The following is a 25,020-nucleotide window of genomic DNA, read 5'->3' on the forward strand; positions in this document are numbered from 1 at the left end:
ACTCCCCCGTGGGCGGCGACTATGCGTTTGCACGGCTGCTAAAAACTGCTAGCGTGCGATCAACTCGGAATGACCACCTATGTACTAAGCCTTGGAGAGTAGAGTGAAATAAAGTGCCAGACAATCAGCTACAAACTGTCATTTTTCAAACACAGCCTGTAACATGGCAGTTAGGAGCTGATTGGTTGGTACTTTCTTTCTCCAATTTATCTCTCCCAAGGCTTACTACATAGACCCCAGAGTACCAGTCAATCAGCTCCTAACTGTCGTGTTATAGGCGGTGTTTGAAAAATGACAGTTCACAGCTGATTGTCTGGTACTTTATCTCTCCAAGGCTTAGTACATAGACTTATCAGTCTCTTACTGTGGCCATGGCTACTATAACATAACAGCCAGGGGGGCATTTGCCCACCATTAGTAACTCAAGTTCTACCCCAAAGAGCTTCTACTGTACTGTACTGCACCTTATGGGAGATATGTATCAAACCTTCTAAAGGAGGACAAGTTAAGGAGTTACCACAGCTACAGTAGATGCTAATTGTGCTATTATTTTATAGAACATACAAGATAAAGGATAGCTAGAATTTAATTAGTTGCTATGGAAAACATCTCCACTTATCCTTTTTTGGCTGTCTTGATACCCCCAAGTGAGTTATATCAGAGAAATATCAGGGAAGAAAAGTGACTTTGGCCCTCATTCCGAGTTGTTCGCTCATTATTTGTTTTCGCTACAGAGCGATTAGTTGCAAACTGCGCATGCGCAATGTACGCAGCGAGCCTGCGCCAAGTAAATTAGCTCAAAAGTTTGGTATTTTACTCACGGCCTAACAAAGTTTTTTCATCGTTCTGCTGATCGGAGTGTGATTGACAGGAAGTGGGTGTTTCTGGGCGGAAACTGACCGTTTTCTGGGAGTGTGCAGAAAAACGCAGGTGTGTCAGGGAAAAACGGGGGAGTGGCTGGAGAAATGGGGGAGTGGCTGGCTGAACGCTGGGCGAAGATACACTCCCAGAGGGCGGCGGCCTAGCGTGTGTAATGCTGCTAAAAGCAGCTAGCGAGCGAACAACTCGGAATCACCCCCTTTGTCCAGAGCTACAGCAGTGTCTCCTCTTTTAAATTAGCTGCTTGTCCAAAAGCAACACTAATATCCCCTGAGTTATGCTGGTGGAAAAAATAATCCTCAACCTAACAACTGTAATCCCTGCATATCTGAAATTACAACTATGGATCCAACACAAGATTTAATCCCAGACCTACCACAAACCCAACAAATTAATATACAGATAATCCCCAGTGGAGCTGGATATTGGAGTCTATGGACCTGAGCTACAAACCCAAATGCGGCCACATGTTGCAAATTTTTGCAAACTGTGAATGCACCGCAGTCCACATACGCAACTAAAAGATGTCATTCAGTCACTTCTGAGATTACAGGGGCGAAGGGGGCAGCAATGGCGCCGCAGCAGGATAAGGAGGAGGGGTGCCGGGCGGCCCGAAGGCGCGAACGCCGGGGGAGGGGGGGTTGGCTGCAGGGAGGCGGGACCCCCTCCCCTTTGCATCACCTGCAGGGAGCCCTGGGCCAGTAAAAGGTGCGGCCCAGAGGCGGGGGGGGGGGGGGGGGGGTGAGGAGGGAGAGGCAGATAAAAGCAGCAGCCGGGGGGGGAGGGAGTTAATGGCTCCATTTTCCCCACACAGGAAAGGAAGCCCACCCACCCGCCCTGAGTTGGCAAGGAACAGGGTCGGTAGTAGCTAGGACAGGGGTATGGGCCAAGGGAGCGCAGGACTTAGGCAGTTTTTTTTTTTTTCATCACTTGCTTACAAATGACACGTTGTGAAAAGTTATTACGGTGTTTTGTTTTATCGCAATAAACATGGTTTGGTGTAAATCGTTTGTATTTTCTTGTCACAGCGGGTTGCGGGGAAGGAGCGGTGCACAAGGCATGGTAAGGGGGGATTGTCAGAATGCCTCGCATAAGTCACCAATTAGTAGGCCGTACGCCTGGTTCCAGCTAAATGCGGCAGGGGCCATACGGGTTGCGCGCCGTGGTAGGGTGTTATGCGCATGGTAGCTGGTCCCCCAGCGCAGGGGGCGTGGTCCGTCGGCCCGCAAGGGCGGGCCGGGTACGCCACAGGCGGGGAGGGGGCGTGGCCGTTGCCGGTAAGGCGGCGTAAGGCACGCCCCAGGCGTTTCTCTAAACAGCGGGAGAGCCGTGCACCGCTTCCTCTCCTTTTTACCCTGCAATGGTGTGTTTTTGGTATTAGGTGGAAATAAAGCTGTGACCATTTATTCTTTGCACAAAATTACAAGTCTCGTCTCCAGTTATTTGATTAGAGCAAGCCGGCGGGGCACCAGAAGGTCACCCTCTCCATCCTTATCCAATCGGTGGAGGCAGACAGAATTGCGATCACATTACATGAAACTCAGAATTGGGCTCTATGTACAAAAAACAGTCTGAAAATAAAAGCGAACACTGGGGGGTTGGGTATTTTTATAGAAAATCTCCCCCAAAAAAACAAGTAATCAAAGTGCGCTTCTTCAATGACCGTATAAATTATATCTAAAAGTGTAATAAGCACAAGCAAAAATTAATTTGTATATCGACCTTAAATAAAAGCAACACTAAAATAAAACCATGGCACATAGTACTCTCGGAATGTCAATAATCTATCACAATACAGTTTAAATCAGCTGATGGAATTTAATAGAGAATCTGGTAATGTAATTGGTTAAGTCCGTTTGAATTAACCAAGTTGAGTAACAATTTTTAGCAGTTTTCCAGAATTTGGGAGCATTGAGCGAATGTCATCTGCTCCGAGACATTACACGATTTTTACTCCAACCAGCCAACTATTTGGATAATTGGACTGTGGACAGATAATTGTTGTAGAGCCAACTTTAGATAGCTTCTATGGAACCTGCGTCCGATACAACCAAATGAATGGTGATGTTTTCATATAAAGTGCAATCTACATCAGTACTTTAGGTCGTACGAATAACTCTTCATCTGTGATATCTTAATAAAGTTTTAAGTCAGTTGATGGCTCACTTTGAGGTGCCTAACGCGTTTCGTTGCAGAGTTCCCAAAGGATATTACTGCAAAGATTGTCAGACCACATTTGGCACCTACAGCACCTCTAAAGAGATTCTGGGTCGTAACAAACTAATCTTACGCCGGGCATACACATGCGGTGAGATCTCTCTGCCCCTGGAGCAAATACATTTCCTGTTCCTTCCCATGTGAAGGAACAGGGGATATTGTCCACCGGTCGGCAGCGTCAGGGCATTCACTGAGCAATAAGGCCAATTTTTCACTTTAAAAATATTGAGTCGGGAGGACATGCTGGGCGATCCAGGATGTCCGATCAATCGATATTACCAGATCAGTCGCCCAGATGCACGCTGCAATTATCTGGCTGATCCATCGATATTGGGCAGATCAGCCGGATGACTGTAGTGTGTATGACCAGCAACACTTTTTGAACGGTAACAGTCTTCCTCCTTCTGTGGCTTTCTGCTGCTCATGTCAGTGCCCCTGTAATATGCAGCCCTGCCCTCACTAAGCACGTAACTCCCACCTGATATACTCTGTGCTGCTGGAGGACCTTGCTCCTTCCACTCAATAACAGTCACAAGAGTGGACAGGTCACCTTGTCCCATAAAATCAACGCCTTTCTGCGGCTTTGTGCAACACTATTATTTGATTGGCTAACAAACCATACATACAGACAGACAGACAGACAAGCAGAAGATAAAAACAAACACAATAAAAGCTGATCAGACCTTGGGGTGTGTGTGCACCCCTACACCATCAGACTCACTGTCTCACAAAATAAAAATTGCAGAATTGTGTGAGAAAATCAGAAAGACAATTAATTGCAATACTTAACTTATAGCTGATCGTGTGGCTAGCTCAGCGACTTGTTATAATCATCATACTGCTACAATGATGGGCCTATTTTTATGTGGAGGCCTGGAGCTGTAGTGCCATCCGTCCCATTGCTAAATGCTAGTACTGAGTGCCCTAGACGAAGGGCTATGGCAAATCTGGCTAATTTGGCCTACTGGCAACAAAGACAATAATTAAGGGGGATTACAATTTACTGTACTGTAATATTAGTAGGCTTTGTTCATACATTGCAGAATTTGGTGGCTCTAAATCCTGCATACCCTCCAGCTGTACCTTTTTGCCAGGTACAGCACCTTTTTTTATGGTCTATACCCATTTTTGACTCTCCAAATTGCTATTGAAAGCATAGGAAAGGATGCGTGACCACGCCCCTTTTACCCATGACCACGCCCCTTTCTCAATTTGTACCGATTTTTATGTGTAAAATGTTGTTGGTTTTTTTTTTTTTTTTTTTTTTTGGGGGGGGGGGGGCGGGTGGGGGTCATTTGGTTTGTTTTTAACCTCTGCATCATTCCGATTAATATAGATTATATTCACTGGTGTTGACAGATTTCTTCCTTCATACCCTCTAACGTTTTACATATAAAAATCGGTACAAATTAGAAAAGGGGGCGTAGCCACTGGTGAAGGGCCACGCCCCTTTCCCTATACTTTCAATGGAAGTTTGGAGAGCCAAAAATCGGTACAGACCATTAAAAAATAAAAAAATAAAAGTTCTTGTACCTGCTAAAAAGGTACAGCTGGATGAAAAGCAGTTTCTGATGACAATTTGTAGACGTTCATTCACCGACATTAACATATACACAGTGATACATTGTTTCTCCAGTAAATTATTTTCACTGTACTACAAATGACTAACGATTTTGAGTAAGTGTAACGTAAAAGCGCAGATAGCATTTCTCATGTGCTAAGAAGGGCTCCGGTTGTTCTACCTTTAGCGTAGACACAGCTGGGTTGCAATTAAATGTTTACCTACTGATTATTTGTACACATTTATCAGCGTGGATCCCGTGTGCCACGGCTGCTTACACTTCCCCAAAATCTTAGAAGTTTAAGCCTCATTATTATTAATCACTTCTCTGCTCCCACGGTCTGTAAGGTGGATAGAGCAATGGGGTGCTGCAATGAACACCCTCCCTATCCTGCTGCATGTACCTTAATGAGCCAAAATGGCTAGTTCATTACTAATAACCCCTCCATTCCTGCTAACACATTGTAAACTGCAGCATTGAAAGATGAGACGTCCAAAGTCGGAGCCGCATGACTAAAAGCTTGACCTCCAGATGAATTATGGGAGATTCTAGGTACTGATGAAAGTCCTTCATCTACAGATTGCAGTAAGCGAGTGGGGCAGTATGGGGTCAGAAGCTGCTTCAGGTACCATGGCCCCTGGTCATGTAGTGCTTTGAAACTCAGTAAGCCAATCTTGAAGATGATTAACCATCTTACAGGCAACCAATGAAGGGAGTAGCAGTGGTGCAAGTGTGCGAGTACGGTTGGATACGGCGTACCCTTAAGAATTTGGCAGCGGGTACACCGTACCGCCACCCGCACACATTTCAGCGCACCACTTTAGGGGGAGAGGCGAGCGCAGCATGCACCTCTCCTCTCCTGCCTGACACAATGACAGTCCGGCGTGCACTGAAACGCCGGCTCGTGAGCCAATCAGAGCTCACAGACCGGCAGCCAATCAGGAGCAATCTGGCACTGTGGGGGCATATCTGGCATTGTGGGGTTATGTGTATCTGGCGCTGTGGGGGGCATATCTGGCATTTGTGCATCTGGCAATGTGGGGGCATTTGTGCATCTGGCACCGTGGGGGCATATCTGGCACGGTGGGGTCGTATCTGGCACGGTGGGGGCATATGTGTATCTGGCCCCCCATTTTGATTGGCCATGCCCCATGTGGCATTTGGCCACACCCATTTTTTTGGTGCGCGCACACAGTACCTATAAGACATTTTTTCTACTTGCACCACTGGGGAGTAGAGGATGGGTGTTATGTGGCTAGAACGGGGCTGGTTGGTTAACAGCCTGGCCACTGTGTTTTGCACCTGCTGTAGCCCACCGCATCCAAGTTCAGAACTGCGTTACATTCTGGAGCTTGGTACATATGAGTAAAGTGGCCACACCTCTGTAAACAGTATTTTTGGAGGTTTGGATGCAGTCCCAGGGGTTTAGACGGGTTTTATCGCTACACAAGACTAAGCCGTACCTAATTAGTTGTGACAAGTGCAATATTTTATGGACGCCTGGAGCAATTGAATTGTTCTGTCGGGCACCCATTAATTATCGCGGCTACTGAAACAATTAAATTCCCCCCGATGTTGGTAATTACTAATACAGATACATAAAGAAGGGTAGACCACTGGTTGAAAAATTTACTTTGCCTTTTGGCAAATATCAAGTGTAGAGGTTGTGGGGCTTGAAGGTGATGATTTCTGTAACTTGATAATCTGTCCATGGTCCGCGGGCAGCAGAGAAAGTTCAGGAAAATGAGCCCCTGGAGTGACAGCCATGCACGAGATCTAGGGGAAGTGGCGCCGAGGTACCCACCTCTCTGAGACTCTAATGTCCTTCCTTCTGGGGCGGAGGGAGGGTGGCACTCTCTTTAGCCATGCAGCCCTTGAACCTTAAGTGGCATTTGGTTCTGGGCGTATTTTGAGGAGGGCATAAGGCAACTTTTGTGTTTTGAGTATTACCTCTGCGCCAGGGCATGAAATCACCAATCCCAGTCTTGCAATAGGACAAAAAAAAAAAAAAAAATGTACATAGCTTATGACTGCGGTTCATCATTTGTAAAGCTGTAATTTTGCTTGTATTAAAATTCAAAGAAAAATACTGTACACAAACCCCCCCCACACATCTGCAAACGTGGAAGAGACATTACAGTGGACAGAACACTCTATTCTTTGCCACATTACACCAGTTTAAAGCGTCTACATCTATTAGAATTCTCATCTTTCATACTGCTCTCAGTTGTCTCTAGAAATGTAACCTTCAACATGCTGAATATAATAAACACAATGAACTCGATCATTACATGAACATACTTAGAAGGCAGAGGATTCCGTTTATGAACTTACTGTTAAAACAGGTTGAGATTTAGCGCATATTTATCAAAATGTGGCAGTATGAATGATTTCTTATTATCACAGTACGGCAGTACTGTGGGGGGGGGGGGGGGCACTACTGGGCACAGCAGGCAGGCTGGGTAATTACTGGCACTACAGGTAAGCTGCGTGATAATGAAGAAAATACTACTGTGGCAGGACATATTACTACTGCTGCATTTTATATTGGATCTTACTGCTGGGAATGATATTGTACACCAGAGTATACACCAGAACTGCTCTGTTATATATATACTAGTCATCAGCCAGGGATCTATAGTCAACGCTGGACATCGAATGGAACCCTACAAGGCATCTGCAGAAAGCACAAATATCGCCCTTTCCTGGATAACCTCCCTTCCCCACGGTCACTCCACCAACATTAATGCTACTGAATGTGAGAGAACACGTGTTATGTTACTAGTCTCCTGACCAGGGTGGTACTGAAATCCTGGGAGTCACAATTCCCGACAGCAGTATCCCAACATTCTCAATCCGACAGATACCGGTAAGTATTTAGATCCTGCCCCACCTGCACCGTAACCCACCCCTCCTGAAGATTAACCGACCTTTTGTGTGTCGACATTGCCCCTGTCGACTTAATGACTGTCAACCTTCCATAACCGTCAACCTAGTCATGTGTCGACCTACTTACTGTCGACCTTCAGTGGCCGACCTAGTGACTGTCGACCTAGACTGGGTGGACCCAATGATCCACACCCCTTTAGTAAATATACCCCCCAGTGTCCACTTTTCCCTTACATATGGTAACCACAACTATTAATATTATTGAATGCTGGAACAATAAAAGGACTTGTGTTGTGGCTTAGTGCCAAGAGATAAGGAACATCGGGGCAGATGTATTAACCTGGAGAAGGCATAAGGAAGTGATAAACCAGTGATATGTGCAAGGTGATAAAGGCACCAGCCAATCAGATCCTAAGTGTTAATTTACATATTGGAGCTGATTGGCTGGTGCCTTTATCACCTTGCACATATCACTGGTTTATCACTTCCTTATGCCTTCTCCAGGTTAATACATCTGCCCCATTTGTAACAAGCACATAGAAAAAAAACACCTGCCTTCAGGTGGGTCCACACTGGTAGATATATCTGCCGATCAATTGATCGGCAGATATATCTATGGACGGATCGGGCAGTATGTTGAGCATACACACTGCCCGATCCGTCGGGGACTGACGTCATGAACTGGGCGGGCGCAGTTCAGCTGTCAATCACCACCGGCTGCCGCAGCATGTGTACGGGCGGTCGGCCAACCGCCCGTACACACACAGCGACGCGCCAATATATCGGTAGATATATTGGCAGTCGGCTGTGCTTCAGGGCCAACGCGATACGTCTGTGAACGATGGAGTTCACAGACGTATCGGCTGTACACACTGGCCGACAGACCCGTGATATATCGGCCGTTCAAGAGAATGGCCGATATATCAGCCAGTGCGTACCCACCTTTAGGCACCCATCACAGTATTCTTGAAAGACAAAAACATCAGCAAACTTGATAGAATGAAAACACAGCCTTATTTTTCTTCTGACGATTGTAGCACTGTCATAGTTCTCTCAAAGGACAGACTGGGTTAGTAGGTGGAACATAATCCGCTTTACTATGGTAATAGAAGATGGGATACCTTATGGCAGGGGTGAGGATTAGGGGCTTTTACGTTAGGTAGGCCACCCCATCTGTGTCTGCCCCTCCGCTTTAGAATGTAAGCTCTCACGAGCAGGGCCCTCTTCCCTCATGTGCTTTTCAGTCTCTTACCTAAACCACCTATAACGGCACCAAATCCCTCTGTTTTCTGTCACCCTGATACTTATGTCAGTGTTGTCTGCTGATGTAGTCATTGTCCTATATGGTCTTCAACTGTAAGTCGCTGTTTTACTCTCTTGCTTATTCGTTTATGTCATTGGGCACTGCGGATCCCTTATGGCGCCATATAAATAAAGGATAATAATAATTAATTATTATTATTATTTCAAACCTTTCCTCCAAAATGCCCAGAGAACTTCCACAGCTGAATTCCCCAGTACTGCAGCTGGGTGTGATACTTTATACGGGTGGGCGGGCGGGATGCTGACGGTCACATGACCAACACTGGCATCCAACAATTAAAATGCAGACAGTGGACGGGTTAATTATTTTACCCCTCCACTAACCCGCCTGGGGTGGCTGCTGGGGCTAAGATTTGGGGGTGGCAGCTACTAGCTGCCACCATCGAGTGCCATCGAGTGCCTAACCCTAACGCCAGTCCCCAGGCCCTAACCGTCCACCAATACTCGGGATGTCGGTATTCCGGCACTGGGATTCCAAGTGGTGTCGGGATTCCAGTCACATGACTGCCAGGATGTTAACTGCATCCCCTCCGGCTACATGTTCCTCTGCATTTTCATAGATCAGTTGCTAACAGGTCATATACTACTAGGTATGTTCAAATGACAAAGTGAATTATAATGTAGGATTTCAGGACAGGGATCACTTCACTCCTAGGGGTTTATTTACCAAGCGTCGGGTTCTGGATGTGTTTATCCCCGATATTTAAAAGGAAAATGCTTTTACTAGCAAGACACGGCTAGTAAAATCATTGCCCTTTGAATTACCTGGCATCAACATGATCAGAACCCGACACTTTGTAAATAAACTTCAAGTGTAAATGTAGCACAGAAATCAGTATATGACAGAGTGTTTCGCAATTTTATTGGTGAAACCATTGGCGCAGGCGATGGGTCTGGGGGCTTTAATAATGATGATGCCAACGCGGTTGTGTAAGTTGGCTTTGTGGCAATGTTACATTTCGCTGCACAAATGCCGTGTCAACTCTACTAAGGACGGACAGTCCTGCAGAGCAATGGAGTGAGGGTACATTCTGCCAGTACAGTTATTACTGCAATAAAGCACGCTGCTAGATACAACACATTACTCCGTTAGGCTCTGGCCTCTATATGTTGTGCAGACTCTACAGCCAAACAATAACCGTTATGAAGCTGGCACAATACAAGTAATCATAGAATTTCCTGCAGAACTGGTTACTTACAATTATAACTCAATTATCAAACCTGTAAAATTGTGATAATTAGCACAAACACGGAGGCCTGTTAAAATGCTCACTCACTGATGAATAACTCATTTATAGCATCAACGAAACAAGGCTGTCAGACACCAGTCACCTGTTCTCAAAACCTGTAATGGTGGAGTTTGGGAAACTGCCCTGGTGGGTTATATTAGCGCGAGATATACCGAAATTTCCAAAAGAACGCTAAAGTGTACCAGGCACCAGGAGCATTTATAGAGAGAAGGCACATGTGCAGGCTACGTCTGGGCCACCTCCTCTCTGGCTCTGGGCACTAGGGGACCCTAGCGCTGTCCCAGAGTCTACAGCGTATGTGCAGATCTCCGGGAAAATGGGGCAGTAGCCATTTTCCCAGTGATTTTTCTACTGCGCATGCGCAAAACACCGGGAAGGTGGTGCTCCACACACTTCACCCATTATAAATATGCTGGTGCCAGGCACCTACGTATGACGGAGGTAGTCATCTGGGCTGAAACCATGAGAAAGCAACTTGCCAATTTACTAAAAACAAAGGTCATCTCTGACAGGGCCGGTGCAAGGGTGTTCGGCGCCTCCCTGCAAACTATAAATTTGCGCCCTCTCTCCCATACTTAATAAAGGGACAGTGCGCACCGAAGTCACACGCCGCAAGAAGCGGGTGGGGTGTGGCCACACAATAGTACCAATTCAAATTACGCCATAAAGTAGCACAATCTTGTTCACATTACACCGCACACTGGGGGTCATTCCGACCTGTTCGCACGCATCGGTTCTTCGCTGCAGTGCAAACGGGTCAGAACTGCGCATGCGCGCCGTCACCGGGAAGCGACGTCGCCAGCGAGAAATGTGATCGCATCGGCGATCGCAAGAAGACGGACAGGCAGGAGGCGTTCTGTGGCGGATACTCACCGTTTTCCAGGCATGGTGAGTCCAACACAGGCGGATCCAGGCGTTTGGGGGGCAGATGTCTGACGTCACAGCCGGGAACATCATCGCTAGATCCGTCGCACTGGGGAGTAGCTGCAGGGCTGGTCTTGTTTTGCTTTAAACTTTTTTTAGCATAGCAGGGCTGCACAAGTGATCGCAGCCCTGCTATGCTAAAATGGTTGGTTCTAAATCGGAGTGGGAGAAGGGACCTTCAGACGTCACTAGGGGAGAAGACACGTCACCAGGGGGAGGAGCTACGGCCGAACAGGGTACCCGAAAAGTACGCTCGCTCCGCTCCGCTCACCACCTGATTACTATAGGTAATAGTTGGTGGCGTGGATAGTAGAGGACCTATCCCGCTGGCCTAGCTCCTCCCCCTTGTGTCGTGCCTCCTCCCCCTGTCATAAAAGGTCCCTTAGGCCACTTGAATCTAGCATACACTCCCCCATAGATATGAGATAGAAAGATGGATAGATCGACAGACACATAGATAAATAGATAGATAATAGGCAGACACATAGATAGATAATAGGCAGACACATAGATAGATAATAGACAGACACATAGATAGATAATAGACAGACACATAGATAGACAGACAGACAGACAGACAGACAGACAGACAGACACATAGATAGATAGATAGATAGATAGATAGATAGATAGATAGATAGATAATAGGCAGACACATAGATAGATAGATAGATAGATAGATAGATAGATAATAGGCAGACACATAGATAGATAGATAATAGGCAGACACATATATAGATAGATAATAGGCAGACACATAGATAGATAATAGGCAGACACATAGATAGACAGACAGACAGACAGACAGACAGACAGATAGATAGACAGACACATAGATAGATAGATAGATAGATAGATAGATAATAGGCAGACACATAGATAGATAGATAGATAGATAGATAGATAGATAGATAGATAATAGGCAGACACATAGATAGATAGATAATAGGCAGACACATATATAGATAGATAATAGGCAGACACATAGATAGATAATAGGCAGACACATAGATAGATAAATAGACAGACACATAGATAGATAATAGGCAGACACATAGATAGATAAATAAATAAATAGACAGACACATAGATAGATAATAGGCAGACACATAGATAGATAAATAAATAAATAGACAGACACATAGATAGATAGATAGATAGATAGACAGACACATAGATAGACAGACAGACAGACAGACAGACAGATAGATAATTAGATAGATAGATAGATAGATAGATATATAGATAGATAGATAGATAGATAGATAGATAGATAGATAGATAGATAGATAGACACATAGATAGACAGATAGACACATAGATAGACAGATAGATAGATAGATAGATAGACACATAGATAGACAGATAGACAGATAGATAGATAGATAGATAGATAGATAGATAGATAGATAGATAGATAGATAGATAGATAGACAGACACATAGATAGATAGATAATAGGCAGACACATAGATAGATAGATAATAGGCAGACACATATATAGATAGATAATAGGCAGACACATAGATAGATAATAGGCAGACACATAGATAGATAGATAAATAGACAGACACATAGATAGATAATAGGCAGACACATAGATAGATAAATAAATAAATAGACAGACACATAGATAGATAGATAGATAGATAGATAGATAGATAGATAGATAGATAGACAGACACATAGATAGATAGACAGACAGACAGACAGACAGATAGATAATTAGATAGATAGATAGATAGATAGATAGATAGATAGATAGATAGATAGACACATAGATAGACAGATAGACACATAGATAGACAGATAGATAGACACATAGATAGACAGATAGATAGATAGATAGATAGATAGATAGATAGACACATAGACACATAGATAGATAGATAATAGGCAGACACATAGATAGATAGATAATAGGCAGACACATAGATAGATAGATAATAGGCAGACACATAGATAGATAGATAGATAGATAATAGGCAGACACATAGATAGATAGATAGATAAATAGACAGACACATAGATAGATAGATAGATAGATAGATAGATAGATAGATAGATAGATAGATAAATAGACAGACACATAGATAGATAGACAGACAGACAGACAGACAGACAGACAGATAGATAGATAGATAATTAGATAGACAGATAGATAGATAGATAGATAGATAGATAGATAGATAGATAGATAGACACATAGATAGATAGATAGATAGATAGATAGATAGATAGATAGATAGATAGATAGACAGATAGATAGATAATAGGCAGACACATAGATAGATAGATAATAGGCAGACACATAGATAGATAGATAGATAATAGGCAGACACATAGATAGATAGACAGACAGACAGACAGACAGACAGATAGATAGATAGATAGATAGATAGATAGATAGATAGATAGACACATAGATAGATAGATAGATAGATAGATAGATAGATAGATAGATAATAGGCAGACACATAGATAGATAGATAATAGGCAGACACATAGATAGATAGATAGATAATAGGCAGACACATAGATAGATAGATAAATAGACAGACACATAGATAGATAGATAGATAGATGATAGATAGATAGATAGATAGATAATAGGCAGACACATAGATAGATAAATAGACAGACACATAGATAGATAGACAGACACATAGATAGATAGATAATAGGCAGACACATAGATAGATAGATAATAGGCAGACACATAGATAGATAGATAGATAATAGGCAGACACATAGATAGATAGATAGATAAATAGACAGACACATAGATAGATAGATAGATAGATAATAGGCAGACACATAGATAGATAAATAGACAGACACATAGATAGATAGATAGATAGATAGATAGATAGATAGATAGATAGACAGACACATAGATAGATAGATAGATAGATAGATAGATAGATAGATAGATAGATAGATAGATAGATAGATAATAGGCAGACACATAGATAGATAGATAATAGGCAGACACATATATAGATAGATAATAGGCAGACACATAGATAGATAAATAGACAGACACATAGATAGATAATAGGCAGACACATAGATAGATAGATAAATAAATAAACAGACACATAGATAGATAGATAGATAGATAGATAGATAGATAAATAGACAGATAGATAGATAGATAGATAGATAGATAGATAGATAGATAGATAAATAGACAGACACATAGATAGATAGATAGATAGATAGATAGATAGATAGATAGATAGATAGATAGATAATAGGCAGACACATAGATAGATAGATAGATAGATAGATAATAGGCAGACACATAGATAGATAGATAATAGGCAGACACATATATAGATAGATAATAGGCAGACACATAGATAGATAGATAATAGGCAGACACATAGATAGATAGATAGATAAATAGACAGACACATAGATAGATAGATAGATAGATAATAGGCAGACACATAGATAGATAAATAGACAGACACATAGATAGATAGATAGATAGATAGATAGATAGATAGATAGATAGACAGACACATAGATAGATAGATAGATAGATAGATAGATAGATAGATAGATAGATAGATAGATAGATAATAGGCAGACACATAGATAGATAGATAATAGGCAGACACATATATAGATAGATAATAGGCAGACACATAGATAGATAAATAGACAGACACATAGATAGATAATAGGCAGACACATAGATAGATAGATAAATAAATAAATAGACAGACACATAGATAGATAGATAGATAGATAGATAGATAGATAGATAGATAGACAGATAAATAGACAGATAGATAGATAGATAGATAGATAGATAGATAGATAGATAGATAGATAAATAGACAGACACATAGATAGATAGATAGATAGATAGATAGATAGATAGATAAATAGACAGACACATAAATAGATAGATAGATAGATAGATAGATAGATAGATAGATAGATAGATAGATAGATAGATAGATAGATAGATAATAGGCAGACACATAGATAGATAGATAGATAGATAGATAATAGGCAGACACATAGATAGATAGATAATAGGCAGACACATATATAGATAGATAATAGGCAGACACATAGATAGATAGATAGATAGATAGATAGATAGATAGATAGATAGATAGATAGATAATAGGCAGACACATAGATAGATAGATAATAGGCAGACACATATATAGATAGATAATAGGCAGACACATAGATAGATAGATAGATAGATAGATAGATAGATAGATAGATAGATAGATAGATAGATAATAGGCAGACACATAGATAGATAGATAATAGGCAGACACATATATAGATAGATAATAGGCAGACACATAGATAGATAGATAATAGGCAGACACATAGATAGATAGATAGATAAATAGACAGACACATAGATAGATAGATAGATAGATAGATAGATAGATAGATAATAGGCAGACACATAGATAGATAGATAGATAGATAGATAGATAGATAGATAGATAGATAGATAGATAATAGGCAGACACATAGATAGATAGATAATAGGCAGACACATATATAGATAGATAATAGGCAGACACATAGATAGATAATAGGCAGACACATAGATAGATAAATAGACACATAGATAGATAATAGGCAGACACATAGATAGATAAATAAATAAATAGACAGACACATAGATAGATAGATAGATAGATAGATAGATAGACAGACACATAGATAGATAGACAGACAGACAGACAGATAGATAATTAGATAGATAGATAGATAGATAGATAGATAGATAGATAGATAGATAGATAGATAGACACATAGATAGACAGATAGATAGATAGATAGATAGATAGATAGATAGATAGATAGATAGATAGATAGATAGATAGATAGACAGACACATAGATAGATAGATAATAGGCAGACACATAGATAGATAGATAATAGGCAGACACATAGATAGATAGATAATAGGCAGACACATAGATAGATAGATAGATAGACAGATAGATAGATAATAGGCAGACACACAGATAGATAGATAGATAAATAGACAGACACATAGATAGATAGATAGATAGACACATAGATAGACAGATAGATAGATAGATAGATAGATAGATAGATAGATAGATAGATAGATAGATAGATAGATAGATAGACAGACACATAGATAGACAGATAGATAGATAGATAGATAGATAGATAGATAGATAGATAGATAGATAGATAGATAGATAGACAGACACATAGATAGATAGATAATAGGCAGACACATAGATAGATAGATAATAGGCAGACACATAGATAGATAGATAATAGGCAGACACATAGATAGATAGATAATAGGCAGACACATAGATAGATAGATAGATAATAGGCAGACACATAGATAGATAGATAGATAAATAGACAGACACATAGATAGATAGATAGATAGATAGATAGATAGATAGATAGATAGATAGATAGACAGACACATAGATAGATAGACAGACAGACAGACAGACAGACAGACAGATAGATAGATAGATAATTAGATAGATAGATAGATAGATAGATAGATAGATAGATAGATAGATAGATAGATAGATAGATAGACACATAGATAGATAGATAGATAGATAGATAGATAGATAGATAGATAGATAGATAGATAGATAGACAGATTGCCTATTATCTATCTATCTATCTATGTGTCTGCCTATTATCTATCTGACACATAGATAGATAGATAATAGGCAGACACATAGATAGATAGATAGATAATAGGCAGACACATAGATAGATAGATAGATAAATAGACAGACACATAGATAGATAGATAGATAGATAGATAATAGGCAGACACATAGATAGATAGATAGATAGATGATAGATAGATAGATAGATAATAGGCAGACACATAGATAGATAGATAGATAGATAGATAGATAGATAGATAGATAATAGGCAGACACATAGATAGATAGATAAATAGACAGACACATAGATAGATAGATAGATAGACACATAGATAGATAGATAGATAGATAGATAGATAGATAGATAGATAGATAGATAAATAGACAGACACATAGATAGATAGATAGATAGATAAATAGACAGACACATAGATAGATAGATAGATAGACACATAGATAGATAGATAGATAGATAGATAGATAGATAGATAGATAGATAGATAGATAGACAGACACATAGATAGATAGATAATAGGCAGACACATAGATAGATAGATAATAGGCAGACACATAGATAGATAGATAATAGGCAGACACATAGATAGATAGATAATAGGCAGACACATAGATAGATAGATAGATAATAGGCAGACACATAGATAGATAGATAGATAAATAGACAGACACATAGATAGATAGATAGATAGATAGATAGATGATAGATAGATAGATAGATAGATAATAGGCAGACACATAGATAGATAAATAGACAGACACATAGATAGATAGACAGACACATAGATAGATAGATAATAGGCAGACACATAGATAGATAGATAATAGGCAGACACATAGATAGATAGATAGATAGATAATAGGCAGACACATAGATAGATAGATAAATAGACAGACACATAGATAGATAGATAGATAGATAGATAGATAGATAGATAGATAGATAATAGGCAGACACATAGATAGATAAATAGACAGACACATAGATAGATAGATAGATAGATAGATAGACAGACACATAGATAGACAGATAGATAGATAGATAGATAGATAGATAGATAGATAGATAGATAGATAGACAGACACATAGATAGATAGATAATAGGCAGACACATAGATAGATAGATAATAGGCAGACACATAGATAGATAGATAGATAGATAATAGGCAGACACATAGATAGATAGATAGATAAATAGACAGACACATAGATAGATAGATAGATAGATAATAGGCAGACACATAGATAGATAAATAGACAGACACATAGATAGATAGATAGATAGATAGATAGATAGATAGACAGACACATAGATAGATAGATAGATAGATAGATAGATAGATAATAGGCAGACACATAGATAGATAAATAGACAGACACATAGATAGATAGATAGATAGATAGATAGATAGATAGATAGATAGACAGACACATAGATAGACAGATAGATAGATAGATAGATAGATAGATAGATAGATAGATAGATAGATAGATAGATAGACAGACACATAGATAGATAGATAATAGGCAGACACATAGATAGATAGATAATAGGCAGACACATAGATAGATAGATAGATAATAGGCAGACACATAGATAGATAGATAGATAAATAGACAGACACATAGATAGATAGATAGATAGATAGATAGATAGATAGATAGATAGATAGATAATAGGCAGACACATAGATAGATAAATAGACAGACACATAGATAGATAGATAGATAGATAGATAGATAGATAAATAGACAGACACATAGATAGATAGATAGATAGATAGATAGATAGATAGATAGATAGATAGATAGACAGACACATAGATAGATAGACAGACAGACAGACAGACAGACAGACAGATAGATAGATAGATAATTAGATAGATAGATAGATAGATAGATAGATAGATAGATAGATAGATAGATAGATAGATAGATAGATAGATAGATAGACAGACACATAGATAGATAGATAGATAGATAGATAGATAGATAGATAGATAGATAGATAGATAGATAGATAGATAGATAGATAGATAGATAGATAGATAGACAGACACATAGATAGATAGATAGATAGATAGATAGATAGATAGATAGATAGATAGATAGATAGGCAGACACATAGATAGATAGATAATAGGCAGACACATATATAGATAGATAATAGGCAGACACATAGATAGATAATAGGCAGACACATAGATAGATAAATAGACAGACACATAGATAGATAATAGGCAGACACATAGATAGATAGATAAATAAATAAATAGACAGACACATAGATAGATAGATAGATAGATAGATAGATAGATAGATAAATAGACAGACACATAGATAGATAGATAGATAGATAGATAGATAGATAGATAGATAGATAGATAGATAGACAGACACATAGATAGATAGATAATAGGCAGACACATAGATAGATAGATAATAGGCAGACACATAGATAGATAGATAATAGGCAGACACATAGATAGATAGATAGATAAATAGACAGACACATAGATAGATAGATAGATAGATAGATAAATAGACAGACACATAGATAGATAGATAGATAGATAGATAGATAGATAGATAGATAGATAGATAGATAGATAGATAGATAAATAGACAGACACATAAATAGATAGATAGATAGATAGATAGATAGATAGATAGATAGATAGATAGATAGATAGATAGATAGATAATCACACATTAAAAGAAAACTCGCTTTAGTTCCTCTGTACTGGTCCCAGGCAGTCTCTTTTGTTTCTGAGTCCTGTGATGAGATGGCTCCGTCCATACAGATGGGGGCACCTAGTGGCTCCTGGCAGAACTGCAGTCAGCAGTGACTGCAGCTCTCTGCTCCCGAAGCTGTCCTTTGCTGGTCCCGCCCCCACACCTCCCCTTACTAGCGTCACAGCGCTGACACAGGAGGGGAGGATGAGACATCAGCGGCGGGGCAGGAGTGGGGGGGGGGCAGAAGATCTGCGATCCAGGCTGCCGGCTGCCGCTGCTTGTACAGTGGTAGGCGCAGCGGCAGCCGGCAACAACAGTGCAGTGAAGGGATGCAGAGCAGTTAGAGCGCCTCTCCTGCCTGGCGCCTACCTGCACTGCATCCCTTCGCTGAGCGGGTTCCGCCGGCACTGATCGCTGACACACGTGAGGCACAGAGTGCCTTATGACAGTGGCAAACGCAGGTTTTCTAGAGGTGGGTTTCGAAATGCAATCCACAATCTCCCTCTCTGCGGAACATTGGAGCAAGTGTGGTAGTCTGGGGGAGTGGTAGAAGAACCTAGTAATGTCCCTGTACATTAATGTAACAATTGGTCTTTGTATACACTGGATACTATACGGAATACAGTTTTAATATTTAACACTATAGATGGTGTAGGCTATACTAAACATATTTAAATAAGATAAATGGTCAGGAAAAGGTTAACCATACTGTAATAAATAAATAAATACAGAACCAGTACTGCATTTTCTAAGCACACATTCTCCCACCTCATGGTAAGGCTCCTGTCTCTTCTTCTTGGTTGCTACTCTCTGGTCCAGGGCACTGATTGAGGACTAAAGGGGTCATTTTGACCCATTCGCACGCTGCTGGTAGTCGCAGCGGTGCAAAGGGGTTGGGACTGCGCCTGTGTGACGCCCGCAATGCACATGCACGTCGTTGCCCGCCGACAGCCGTCGCCGGGCAACGACCAGAAGTAAGGAGAAAGTGATCACTAGCGCAATCGCAAGAAGATTGACAGCGGGGAGGCTTTCCGCGGCGGATACTCACCATTTTCTGGGAGTGGTGAGTCCAACGCAGGCGTGTCGAGGCGTTTGGAGGGCGAATGTCTGACATCAATTCCGGGACCTGCACGCTGGATTGATCGCACAGGGTAAATAACTCTTACCCTGGTCTTGTTTTACAGGAATCTTTTTTTGCATAGCAGGGCTGCAGAAGCGTTTGCAGCCCTGCTATGCAGAAATACACTCCCCCATAGGCGGCGTCTAGTTGATCGCATGGGCAGCAAAAAGTTGCTACGTGCGATCAACTGGGAATGACCCCCTAAGATCCACACACACACGGCAAACTTGGTGGAAGAAGCTGCTACCATTGGGCATGTGCAGTAGCTCTGCTCTGTCCCTTAAACTGCATGATGTGGCGGTAGCTGTAGTAATAGTATTATATACCAATGCTATTGTTCTCATAATTTGAGTCACCTGCCAAGAGGAGGGGGTTTCTGGGCAACCGGAAACCCCCCCTGCATTTGCCTATGTTATGCCCCAGTGGTATCAGTAGCTCTTAGGGAATTCAATACTTGTCCATCAAACAAGATGGCCGCCGCTAGCGTGCATGTGTTGGCGTTACTAATGTTTCAGTCAGTGATCGGAATCTCACTTATCTTGCAGAAGACACACTTCAGATCTTGCAGTAGGGATTCCGTTTCTTTTTGGGCTTAAAAATAAGTATGTAAGAGTCACCCAGACACCCGGCCAGACGCACAGCAGGTGTAAACCAGAGGAAAATTAGTCATACCAACTGTACGCCTGTGCAAATGAGGAAATGAGAATATCTCAAGCTCAACAGCACAGGACATAGGGGGCTACATCCCTAATATGAAACCACAGCATGGCGACTGATTTTACAGCCCGCGATTATGCACAACAAATGCGAGGCAGCCTTTAATCTGTGAGCCACAAAATGTTTACAACCAACAGCAATATGGAGGGAAGCTCTCTGAATGGTGTGGTAAATGTTCCAATACAGCCTACAGGAGCCCTCTGAGGTGAACTCTCGTTTCAGGCTTCTCGTTCTCTGCATTTCAGGCCCGTCTTCCATTATCCTCTCAAAGCCTTAAATCCTATTTATTCCGTATACTTTCCTGTAAACATGTAAAAGCCTCATGTGCACAACATGTTCTGTGAGCTGCCCGATTAGTCATTACACCAGGCTGCTTCTGAGGACAGCACCTGCCCTCATACAGTGCGGTCATCGGCTGACCCCAATACAGTGCGGACATCGGCTGACCCCAATACAGTGCGGACATCGGCTGACCCCAATACAGTGCGGACATCGGCTGACCCCAATACAGTACGGACATCGGCTGACCCCAATACAGTACGGACATCTGCAGACCCCAATACAGTACAGACATCGGCAGACCCCAATACAGTACAGACATCGGCAGACCCCAATACAGTACAGACATCGGCAGACCCCAATACAGTACAGACATCGGCAGACCCCAATACAGTACAGACATCGGCAGACCCCAATACAGTGCGGACATCGGCAGACCCCAATACAGTACAGACATCTGCAGACCCCAATACAGTACAGACATCGGCAGACCCCAATACAGTACAGACATCGGCAGACCCCAATACAGTACAGACATCTGCAGACCCCAATACAGTACAGACATCGGCAGACCCCAATACAGTACAGACATCGGCAGACCCCAATACAGTACAGACATCGGCAGACCCCAATACAGTACAGACATCGGCTGACCCCAATACAGTACAGACATCGGCTGACCCCAATACAGTACAGACATCGGCTGATCCCAATACAGTACAGACATCGGCTGACCCCAATACAGTACAGACATCGACTGACCCCAATACAGTGTGGGCATCGGATGACCCCAATACAGTACAGACATCAGCTGATCCCAATACAGTACAGACATCGGCTGACCCCAATACAGTACAGACATCGACTGACCCCAATACAGTGTGGGCATCGGATGACCCCAATACAGGCCAAGGGCACAGAGCGAAATATACAAAAAGGCAATCAATATAAAAGGAACACAAATCAAGGGAGACACTGATGAAAACTGAACGCGCATTTTATATACGCAAGTAATGCTTTTGTCGCCATTTTTTGAATTGGTGAGGGTATTTTATATAAGTAATGCTTATATGGGGTATTTAAGGAGTCGGAGAGGCACGGTTAGCCTTGCTGCTGGAATCTGGTGGGATGAGCAGTTCATTTGTTATTGTGCTGCAGTCCTTCCTGATGAAGGTCTTTATGTTACCGAAAACGTTCGAGAGACGAAACTAAGGGCGGTATCCTATCAGCAGCGGTACTTTACTGCTGCTAATATGATCGCTGGGGTCTAAACCCCAATGCCGGCACTTATAATCCGCGATAAGGGGCCGCCGGAGTAGCGAAAACACATGGAATCGGGATCCGGCGACTGCGGGTCCAATTTCGGGCAATCAAAATGGCCTCTAAATTGGACACCACGATAATAACCATTGGCCGTTTTGATCGCCCAAAATGGCTTCCCGGATAATAGGATACCGCCCTAAGTGTGTTTATTTGGAAATCAAAGTACAACATTTATGTGCATGGAAATTCTGGTGAGTGCCCCTTCATTCGTCTCTAAACACCCCTCCGTGTGTATTACAGGCCACACCCCAGTTGCTGGGCATTATTTGGAAGATGTGAAAGCGGCCTATTCACACACACACACACACACACACACACACATAGTATATATGTATAGATAGATGGATATACATACTGTATACAGATTCTCATGAACACAGAATATGAAACACGCGGTGTGATCTGGACGCTGGGAACAACATGGATGTGTTTTGTGGGCAATCTCTTCTATATAAACTATATTCCCAGTCAGTAAGGAGCTATTTACTTTGGTGACGTCCTTATGTGTTCCACTCCCCGTCTCTGCCAGATACAGTACGTGACCTGACACTTGCTCCGTTTTCCATAGTGTCGTGTTGATGGCCACGCTAAGTATCTACCAATCAGCGTTCTGCTAAATAGAGGAGCCCCCAAATCAACGAACGCATTCAACACATTCCTACTGTAAATTAAGGTTCCCCCAACATCTCTTCCTTCCACTGTCACCCCTATAGTTATACATTTCCATTACAGTGTGTTCGCTCCAAACAAGAATTTTGGAACGTGGACAGAGAAATTGCTATATATATATATATATATATATATATATATAATTATTTTATTTTTTTTGTATCGTACCCCATTCACTGACAACAAAAGGCAGACAGTGTATGTACAGTACATACGTGAAACACACACACACACACACACACACACACACACACACAGAAAGCCAGAGCAATAAAACTTAGTGGCATATTCCACTTTACAGTTCAAGCTGCAGACGAATGCATTACTAAATAGGGCATTCATTTTCTATCTATAGAAATGTGCATTTATTGTACTATATTTATTGCATGTGTAATATATACCTATATATAAATTCACCACACACTCTATATCACTTAGGGGAATTGATTTCCTCTTTGACGGAGCCAGAAATAAAAGCTTAGAACCAATTTAAGTCTTTGAATGACTAAACTTGTTGCGCTGGCTCACACCGAGACATGATTAAAAAACCAAACAAACAAAAAAAAACCATAAATAAAAAAAAAAAAAAAAATTAGAAAAAAAAAAGATATATCTGCATGATATATAATAAATTGCTCGAGATTATTTGTGGCAGAAACGTTTGCGACAAGAGGCCACAAAATTTCGAATGGGGAACGGCGGAGGCTGGGAGGCCGTTAGTTGTCTCCTCCCGCTCTCCAGGGCCTGTCTCCTGCAATGCGTTATCAGCTGCAGGTGACAGATCCAAAGAAAGAAAATGCCATGCCAGACCCAGAGATTTAAATTGAGGGAGGGGGGGAGGGGGTGTCTTCAAAATCCTTAACCTTTCCTCTGCCAACTCCTTCTCATTGAGGGAAAGAGGATTAATTATCAGCCCCCACTCAGGCTAATCCTGTCATTGCTTTCTGTCAGGCAGGGTACAGTTGGGCAGATGTGAATTTGCTGATTATTTCTGGGCTACAATTATTTGTGTTTTGGGAATACAGGCTGAAAACAACCCACACACCCTTTTTTATTGTGTTTTTCCACCGACTGCCTCCTCGGTGGAAATGCAAGGTATTAAGATGACACTTTTGCTCTTAAAGCTCATATATAATGGTGGGGGGGGAAAGGAACAGAGCCTCAGCTGCAGATATTCCGCTGCACCATTTTCTGGATTTTTTTTTCTGGGTCAAAGCGCAGTATGAAATATATATATATATATATATATATATATATATATATATATATATATATATTTATTTATTTATTATATATACACCTCAGCTGCATTACTCTTATACCTGACACGCAATTATGAAAATGCCTTAGAAACAAAATATGAAAAATGTTAAAACAGAAATTACAAGTCAAAAACTTAAAAAAAATTACTAATTAGTAACTTAAAAATAATTAGTAGTCTGCACACT

The 25,020-nt window shown here is 41.2% G+C and overlaps 1 protein-coding gene across 3 annotated transcripts in view; it reads right to left on the reverse strand.

Moving 5' to 3' along the window:
• DSCAM (DS cell adhesion molecule) overlaps nt 1-25,020 on the reverse strand; it is a 796,975-nt gene that overhangs the window by 702,885 nt on the left and 69,070 nt on the right. The window lies entirely within an intron of this gene.

Source organism: Pseudophryne corroboree, chromosome 2, assembly GCF_028390025.1.
Source record: "Pseudophryne corroboree isolate aPseCor3 chromosome 2, aPseCor3.hap2, whole genome shotgun sequence".
NCBI classification, from domain to species: domain Eukaryota; kingdom Metazoa; phylum Chordata; class Amphibia; order Anura; family Myobatrachidae; genus Pseudophryne; species Pseudophryne corroboree.